Below are 10,056 nucleotides of genomic sequence, written 5' to 3'. Positions count from 1 at the left end.
TGATCATTCGTTATTATTTATCATTAATTATAAATTATTATTGTTAATTATAGTCTCCCCCCCCTATAAATACGGTCTACTTCTATACGAGTCAATTATTTGTTTATGCGAGTAAGCAAATCTCGTCCGCTCAAAAGTAACGCGTACATGTCTCGTTTAAGTGTTGACAAAAACAATGCGCATATACTTAATAAAAAAAAAAAATTTGTCAAAACTAGATGAAAAACCAACACGGATTTCAGCGGAAATTCCCAGGGCACCTATTGTGTGTATGTGGGAGGAGTGAATGTCTCTGGGTATTTAATTTCACGTTTCGAAATCGACGAAACGTTGGCGGTGGTGGCGACGAGCGTATTCAATGGAATTTTTAGACGTTAGTAGATATAGTGTAGAGGTTATCATGACAAGGTCAAGAACGATGACGTCACAAGGCCATGACGTCATAAGGATGACGACGTAGTTGTGTCCTAACAGTGACATGATGTCCTATAAAAGCGAAGACATTCTGTCCTAATATGGTTATAACGGCTAAAATCGTGTTTGTACCGCACACTCTATGACTCTCGTACGTCATCAAAATCCGTATATCGTTGTGTGACCCTTACTACTCTTGACACTACTAGTATTTTGTTTTACTTTAGCGCTATTACCCATGCCGCAGTACTGGTACTTTAAAAAAATATATCATTTTCCAGAGTGGGTACGTACTAATCCTAGTAATAATAATAAACTAATGATTTACGATATTTCAATATTCACGTACATTACAGTATTGACAATTCATAGTCAATATTATTATTAGTAATTACATACAGTGTAGAGTGGGTCAAAAAAAGTCTATCTTCAAAATTTTAATGAGTACCATTTTAACTTTATTTTATATATTAATGAAGTCATTTTGTGAAGATTTTAGATTTTTAAAAAAAATTTTACTGGTCGCACAACGTGTTTTTAGTACTTAGACCAAAAACTAAAAAATTGCGTCTGTTATTCAATTTTTGGTCAAATATTATGATTAGTTTATCAAAATAGTTTAATTTTTACGGTAAAATACAAATTTTTTAGTTTTAAAATTTTAAGGAGAAAACTAATAGCGTGGATATCATAATTAACGTCATTATATGGTATATGTCTAGTAGGTCTTTGGTAAGCTTAAACATTTTTTTTTTTTTATGCAATTTGGCTGATATTTATGTATATTTTAATTAAAAAAAAATTATTCACTAATCTTAAAAACTTATGCTTTTTTTATATAAAGTGTAAGCTAAACTATATGACATTCTTGAAAATATTAAGTATTGACGGTTGATCATCAAATAATTTTCAATTTTTTTTTTTTTTTACTAAAATATTTATGTATGGATTTATTTTGATTAATTTGTATAATTATTTTAGTATTTTCAGTTAAAGTTTTTCCAAAATTATTATTATTTATATCTCAAATCGATCGGGTAGTTCTAACAAGAATTTTATTATAATCTGAAGTTTTAGTACTAAAGATTAATTTTAGAAATAAATAATTTACTTTTTTTGTTTAAGAAATTGATCTATGATGAATTAGCGATTGAAATATCAGATACAGTAGTATTTCATTTTTAAATTAATTCACTTCTTATGGTGATGTTTTATTTGTTATACGATTTTACATTTAAATGTTATGAGTCAGTTTTCGATCGCACCTGTATTAATGGCTTTGAATAAAGATTTGACTAATAGATATTAGTTCTTTTGCCATACTTTGAAAATATAAAAAATTAGCTAAAACAGAACCTTTTAATGGGAACTTTTGGGCAATAATTTTTTATTTGTCGTAATTGTTATACGATGAGATTTGATCTTTGATTTTTCCATTATACACTAAAATTAAACTAAACGTAAATTTTACTAAAAATATAGACTAAAAATTGAGTTACAAAGACATTTTACGTAAAAAATATAATGTTATGGCTTAAATTACAGTTTATATTAAAACTGTATTAGTATTGAAATAATTATATTATGATGTAATTATATTCATATCAAAAATTAATTTTATTAAATCTATATGTAATTTATTATTTCTTACTTAATATTATAATATTAAAAATTATTTAAATAAAACTAAAAACGTTTAAAATTTTACTATTAAAATTAAGTAAACCTGTGACTTTACATAGATTTTCTAATTTTTAATTAAATTAATACTAATGTATAATTTTATCATAACATAAAATTGTATTCTTATGTTATTTATTATATTTAGTATTAATGAATTGTTTGATAAAAATAAATAATTGAAAAATATTTGATGATCAACTGTCAATTATAAATATTTTTAAGAATACCTAAATTGTTAGTTTCACCACAATCATAAATATTTTCTAATTATATTTTTAATCATATCAAATCATGAGATAATTATCTTATGGTATAATATTTTAGAGCAGCTTTTAACACTTAATAACTGCCAAGCTAATCAAAATGAATAAAATTGTGTCATAGTTTTTGTATTTCGTAGTTCTTAAGAAATAATAGTGATAATAATTATTTAAAATATAAAAAATTTTTGTTTTCTAGGTCAATCAATTTGAAAATAATTATGTATTTGAGATTTCGAATAATTTGTCTTTTGAAAGGAAAAATAAGCTCAAAAAATACCATATTATTAAACACCTGTTTTGCTTTATAAAATGACAATTTTAGAGTAAATACAATATATAATCTTACATTTACGATAATTATAGTGAGCCAAAAGTAAGGTTTTAGTTATGATATAATAAAATAAATAAAATTGGGTGTATTGATTAATTAATTTGAATTTTTGAGCACTTGAATAAATTTAATCATCTTACTTTCGGTTACTATAATTCAGTTTGTTTAATATTATTGGGGTCGTGGAGTCCGAGGGTTTAGAGAATGACAATACAATCAAATAAAAGGGTTATTATGAGTATTGAAATTTAATGCATGTATCAAATTTATAAAATTTGGTAAATCATTTGAATAGTCTCACGTTTCAAAGGCACGAGCTTTGGTCGGCAAACTATGAAACGTAATAAGAAAAAGCGTAGGTACGATCTTTGGTCAAGCACTTCGAACGCATTTAATAATTCTCCTGACAAACCAGTTAATGAATTTAATATATGTAAAGATAAGTTAATTATTATTGCTTTTTCATTCTCTTCTCGGATTAAGTAATTCCAAATTATTGGAATGACAATGTGTCACCTACTTTGTAATGTTTTCTGCGGAATTGAAATGAACAAAACTGACAAATTCTTCTTTTTGAATATTTGAGAGACTGGTGGTCAATTGCTGTGTTTAATTCTTGACTTAAAAAATGGAATGAGTGAGTTGAGCTAAGTGAGTCCATTGTATAGCTTTTTACGGTTTTTTATATGAAATCTATGATCTATATATGTCACCAAAATGTAAGAATTGACCACTAGGGCTCTCATCTTTATTGAAACGAAAATTATAAGCAGGGATAATATATTACATTGGTTATGGTACATTTGATTTGTCTTATGGATACTGTTACTTAATACATTGTCTTTGTAGATTAATTTACAGTGTTTACATTTATGATACAGATATTAATCTTAAACTGAACAAGTATATACATTGTATTAAATACATCAGTGATTATGCTATGATATCAATTTAAGATAATTATTTTATTTTGTGATAAACATTGCGATTAATATTAAATTTGAGCGATGAACTGTATCACAACATAATATATCAAAATTAAAATTGTTGAAAACGTAAATAAAAAAAAATATAGTTCTAAAGTATCTAATTTGAGTATTTATTAATATTTTCAAAATATATATTTTAGCTTACACTTTATTTTTTAAAAGTTTTATCAGGAAATTCCTTTGAGCCTTCAAAATCGAGACGCAAATCTACAGTGGACGATTTGACGGTATCTTTTTGATTCGAGCACTCGATTACAACTATAAGGCCTATGGCTTTGTAGTTGACGCGATCCAAAAAAGGAGGAGTTTAACAAACCGTAATACATTGTTTGGAATTGAGCTTACGAGTCGTAAAACATTGTGTATCGAAATCCGCATTTGGTTTTAGGGATAAAATTCACCGTGAACCTGTTCGTTGTAATTATTTCCTGAATCATAGCAATCAATAAATACCTAGGTTTTTCAACAGAGAACATACGCACCGGCCACGTGTTAACAGTTGTTTTCGGCAATAAAGAGTACACCGCGGTGTCCCAATGCTGATACTCTAATGGCAACCATTTTTTACTTTCGCATACGTATACGCATCAGACCCAATTCAGTTTTTATATTTGGTTCGAAATGCTTTACGACCCATTTTATTTTTGTTATTTTCACTTTGATCTGTTTGATCAATGCAATATTTTCTTTAACTTTTTTGCGCTTCATTTGGTAGCACGAATCATAAGGCATAATTTTCGGTACTGAATCGAAGCAATACAAGCCTCTGAATACAGTTTATCAACATAGGACAGTGTTTTTCGAAAAAACACGTGTACAATGGACATTAGGCTACAAATTCGGAGTCATCCATAAATTACGATTTTCGTGAATTTTGTTTGCATTTTTCCATCCAGCCGGTTGTCACCATACCATGTCGTTGGGTGAATATGACAGAGACGTTTCATAGTTGTAATTACACTGACTTTTTTCACCTTATCCATTTCATTGCCTTCATTTTGAACCTAATTTCGTTGAATAGCTGCATCATACATTTTTGAATTCATGATGACGTCACCCGCTATTCCCAAGAGTTTTTCCATTTTACCTTCCATTTGTAGGTAACTTTCACATGGTATCGTAAATTTTTCCCATTACGCATTTCAATGGATATCATCGTTGTTTTTGTACGAATTGTTGTAACTTTGATGATCATGGTAATACTCTCGTTTGACGCTGTCGTTCTCTTGATATTTTCAATGAAATGCAAATAATCTGACATTGTTTATACGCGACAGCTCAACAATTTTAGAAATTCGATATTTATTAGCATCAGCGATTTTTCGATGACAACACACGGTTTACTCGTTTTACGCTTCAAATGCATTTGACAGAATCGCCAATGCGATGTGTTAACATCTTCACAGAAGTTGGTATGTTTAGCGTTTTAAAATTTCGACCGTTTTCAAGAAAAACGCTCGCTAACGCCAGCGTTTTACGACTTAAGGTTAGAAATTTTCATCAGACCCACCCAATGATATTCCTGAGATATGATAAAATAAATATAGTTTAAAATACCCAGCACAGGAGGGTCGTGGCACAGTGGTGACGTAGCATATTTGGATCAAGTATAATGATATCTGACAGTAATAAAAATCTCTATCAAAAAAAAAAACACTGCGATGCAAATCTTAAGATAATGTTTAATTTTAAAAAAATGGTGGATTATTCCAAAAGCTACATGATCTGATAGTTCCTTATTAATATCTTTATTAAGATAAAGTACGTCGAATGAAAAAGGGATATAAATATTATTTCTCATAAAAATATTATATTGATCAATACACTTTTCAATAAGTTATAGCAAAATAAAGTTAAAAATGTAAAAAATAAAATTGAGAATATTCACACAATAATAGCATTTGGTAGCCATTTTCACCGTGAAGACAATATAAAATTCGAAATTTTTTTTCCCATAATAAAGTACATTACATTAGCTTTAATTTAAGATATATATAAAAGTATCAGACTTTCCGCAACACTTTCAAAAGTTAAGTTGAAAAAATAAATTTTTTGTGAAGAAGTTGTCATTTTGAATCCCCCCCTGTAGGCAGGTAAAGAATCAGATTTGTAAAAAAAATGTACCAAAGGATAGTTAAAGACATCATGCATCCATAAAAAAAAGAATTATATTAATCCATACATTTTTCAAAAAGTTATAGCCTTATAAAGTTAAAAATATAAAAAAGAATTTTTTTACAAAAATCGTATTTTATTTATTAACTTTGATGTCTGTTTTCACCATGAAGATAAAATAAAGTCCGAATTTTTTTTTTTCCATAATAAAGTATATTACATTAGCTTTAATTTAAGAAATATATAAAAATTTCGGACCTTCCGGAACACTTTCAAAAGTTAAGTTGAAATAGTTGTCATTTTAAATCCCCCCTGTGGGGAGGTAAAGGGTTAAATTTATGAAAAAAATATAACAAATGATAGGTAAAGACATCAAGCATCTATAAAAAAAAATATTATATTAATTTGTTGATTTTTAAAAAAGTTATGGCAGTTTTTAGTAAAAAAATTGAAAAAATTAGGTATTTTATAATTTGCAATTTTTTTGGAGATTTCCCTCATTTACAGGGAACGAGGGAAATTTTTTCAATATTTGAGGGTAATGTCTTCGACTAGATACGTCTTGTGATCTTTGACGTATCATTGAAAAAAATCGGTTCGGTGAGAGCTGAGAAAAAGGGGTAACAGAAACTTTCCCAAAAGTTGTAGCAATATAAATTTANAACAGAAACTTTCCCATAAGTTGTAGCAATATAAATTTAAAAATATAAAATCGAAAATATTTTCACGAAAATCGTACGTTTTTCTTTAACCTTGATGTTCATAGTGAAAAATATGAAGTCCAGAGGTAAAATTTTTTTTTATCTATAAAAAAAATTATAACGATTTGGTTATTTTTATTAAAGTTATGGCAATTTTACGTCAAAAAAATTGCAAAAATGTCGAAAATTAGGAATTTCTAAATTTTTAATATTTTTGGGGATTTCCCCCGTTTACGGGGAACGAGGGAAATTTTTTCAATATTTGAGGGTAATGTCTTCGACTAGATACGATTTGTGATCTTTTGACATATCATTGAAAAAAATCGGTTCGGTGAGAGCTGAGAAAAAGTGGTAACAGACAAAAAAAAATACGCTTTCAAAATACATCGAACTAAAAAGTTAAAGATAATTAATTTTTAAAATTAAAATTAAAACAATAATGAACGAAAAACACTAATATTATTGTGATAAAAGGGTGCTTTGTGCCATATATTTCGTATATTGAGCGCACGACGCTTTTATCACATTAATACTAGTATTTTTCATTCATAATTATTTTAAGCTTATTTTAAATATTATATTTAACTTTTTAGTTCGATGTGTTTTAAATGCCTGTTTTTTATTTTTTTTAAACTATATTTATTATTTAAAAATTTTCATTTTTAATAAAAATGTAGAATTAAGAATATACAATTAATTTTCTTCTTTTAATTAATTTTAGCAGGAGGGGCGATCGTTCCGTCGTCAATGATCCTTCGGAATCAAGTAGTTTTTTATAATTCACCGAACGCCGCCGGGTCGCATTATAATTGTTTGAGCATTGGGGATCTTGATTTTTTTTTGTCACTCGTTATGGGGGTGTTTCTCAATAGCGCCTATAAATTTGAAGAAGAAAAATTAATTTTTTTAGTAGTAGTAGTAATAGTAGCTGTATTGCAAAAAAAATTAAATTTTTTGTGTTTAAACACGCCATAGGCATAACACGCTGAAGTCGCAAGCGACAATGCAAACACAACTTATTGATTTTGTTGGTAAATTTTTCATCTGTTTGTTTAGTGTGGTTTAAAAAATAAACGCGCCACGATAATCCATGCAAACATTACAGCATTATAATTTTTTATCGTTAAATTTATTGCTGTAATATTTTTTTTTTTAGCATTAAACACGCTGTATTCAATTANATTTTTTATTGTTAAATTTATTGCTGTAATATTTTTTTTTTTAGCATTAAACACGCTGTATTCAATTATATTTTCCCTTGTGTGTATATATATATATAGCTATCAAAATCGTTGGATATCATTTAGATATCATCGTTTGAGCTTTTTTGTCTAACGACCGTTGAATATCCTACAAGTGACGTCAAAAAATTTAACCGCGATGAAATCAACATTGTTGTCGTGTTCGATCGCCGTAACGCTTCTCACGGTCTGTTGTTTGTCCAACGCGTTTGATTGGGAAAAATATTCCAACGGTGAACTCATAAAGTCTGAGCTGATATTCAGCGATCCCATTAACGTCGTATTCGGCACGATAAATGACGGCTTTATCGAAACGAGGCAGTATATGATGGCCGCGAAAATCAGGGCGTACAAACTGCTGTACATGTTTGTAGGCTATTGCAAATTCAGGCTTCCATTTGATTCGTCGAATGAAATGAGGATCCTAATTAGCGCATCAACGAGTTACGTCATCAAATTCATGAAACATCATAATACGGACATTTCCGATCTGGAGACACTCTTGGACGACACTATTTTGAATTCTGAGAACGCGGACTATACTCTGCTCAATTCGTTGCAGAAATTCGAAAATGGCGTTTACGAGTTGTTGTTTAACGACGTGACAATATTCAATATGACGGTGTTGGGGGTGACCCCGGCTAGACATTTCGAAAAATCGCTCGAGTTAGCGATAAGATGGTGGACGTTTTTCAACAACTCAGAGGACGAAGAAATTTTGAAAACTTACATCCCCGCGAGATACTCATACGAAAGGGACACTTCTGAAGCGGTGAATTATTTTTACAATAAAATCATAAAAGAGCACTTGATCGAGCAGAAAAAAAAGGAAGAAGAAGAAGGTAACGAAATAAATGCCTTGGAATATGATATCGTTAATGCGTATCGCCGAGAAAAAAAAAGACAGAAACGCGAAAAAAAAAATTAACCTTATAATTAAATAAAAAAATTTCACTCTTAAATTGTTTAATTAAAATTATAATTCATTGTATATTTAATACTTATAGCGTGGGAAGTAAAATTGTATTCATAAGATATAACACGTTGTAACTTATGTACATTGATTAAAGTAATAATAAATCACACGAATCTATAGAGTAATTTTCGTTGACTTTTTATTATTCCAATGTAGATTTTCTGTCATAGTAACGTCGTATAAAATACGGTATGCATTGCGACGGTACTTTTGGACGTCTGTAACGGACGTTGTCGTCGTCCGCACCGCAGAAATATTTTTACTCCGTCGTACACCGTTTTTTTTTTGGGGGGGGAGATGTACGGTGGAATGAAACCCGAGCATTCGGTGTATGATTGAGAAATAAAACCCAGTACGGGGGGGTCGTGGCACAGTGGTGACGTGGCATAGTTGGATCATTAGGGTGGCCCTCAAAAATCGAATGTCTTTTTTTTTTTACGCTACCCCTTAATTTTTTTTTAATGGTCAAAAAAATGAGCTGTGCAAAATTTGGGACCAATCCGTTAAGGTTAACCCGTGCCTCCGGGCCTATTAAGTTAAGACGAAGAGTCAAATTTAATAGAAATAACTGATCTATGTCTCATAACTTTTTTTTATCTTACCTTAGAATTATAAAAGTAAAAGTCAAGTAAAGGGAATTTTAGAAGAAATTCAAAAATAATAACTTCAATGCTGTTTTCTCAATAAATAGCCCACAAAAACACTGCTTACAGTAAAAAACATGTAAAAGTCTTAAAATACGTTATAACTGATTTTGTTGATTTTTAATTATTTATTTTAATTTTATTTTTTGGAAAACGCATATTCGTTAAAAAAAAGATTATAGAAGTTTAATTTTTTATGCCAAGTACGATAATTATATTAGATTTATTATTTTATGGACAGTTAATTAATGATTAATTACAAATTTAATAAAATTTATTGTATTATTACATTTTGTCGTATCGATATATCAATTTTGGTTTACTGAATTACTTTAAGGTAGTACCAATTATATTTTTATCAAAGATAAGTATATTTGAGTTATTTTCGACAACTGACATAATTTGTGTTGTATAAATGCAGCAGACAATTTGTAAACATATAAATATATTTTACCTGTTTATTATTATATATTAAATGATACGTTTTAATCACAAATATACAATACTTTTAGCGTCTTTTAAAGTATTACGAACTCTTATTTATCTTATTGGTATTTATTCCCACGAAATAACTGGTAGTCAGATACGATCAAATTTACAACTATTTAACTATTGAACACTGATTTTTTGAAAATTGATCCATCATTTTGGAGTGCGAACAACAGTTACATAAATGCTTTAAATACTATAAGTAAATTA

At 28.7% G+C, this 10,056-nt stretch overlaps 1 long non-coding RNA gene across 1 annotated transcript; it reads left to right on the top strand.

Moving 5' to 3' along the window:
- Positions 1-602: 602 nt before the first annotated feature.
- LOC126899120 (uncharacterized) lies at positions 603-8,838 on the top strand. Its single transcript, XR_007702485.1, has 2 exons — positions 603-700; positions 7,722-8,838. It is a non-coding gene; the product is annotated as an uncharacterized LOC126899120 (long non-coding RNA).
- The last annotated feature ends 1,218 nt before the right edge of the window (positions 8,839-10,056 follow it).

Source organism: Daktulosphaira vitifoliae, unplaced genomic scaffold, assembly GCF_025091365.1.
Source record: "Daktulosphaira vitifoliae isolate Bord-2020 unplaced genomic scaffold, ASM2509136v1 Scaffold_2, whole genome shotgun sequence".
NCBI lineage: Eukaryota > Metazoa > Arthropoda > Insecta > Hemiptera > Phylloxeridae > Daktulosphaira > Daktulosphaira vitifoliae.
This window is presented reverse-complemented; position numbering and strand designations above follow the sequence as displayed.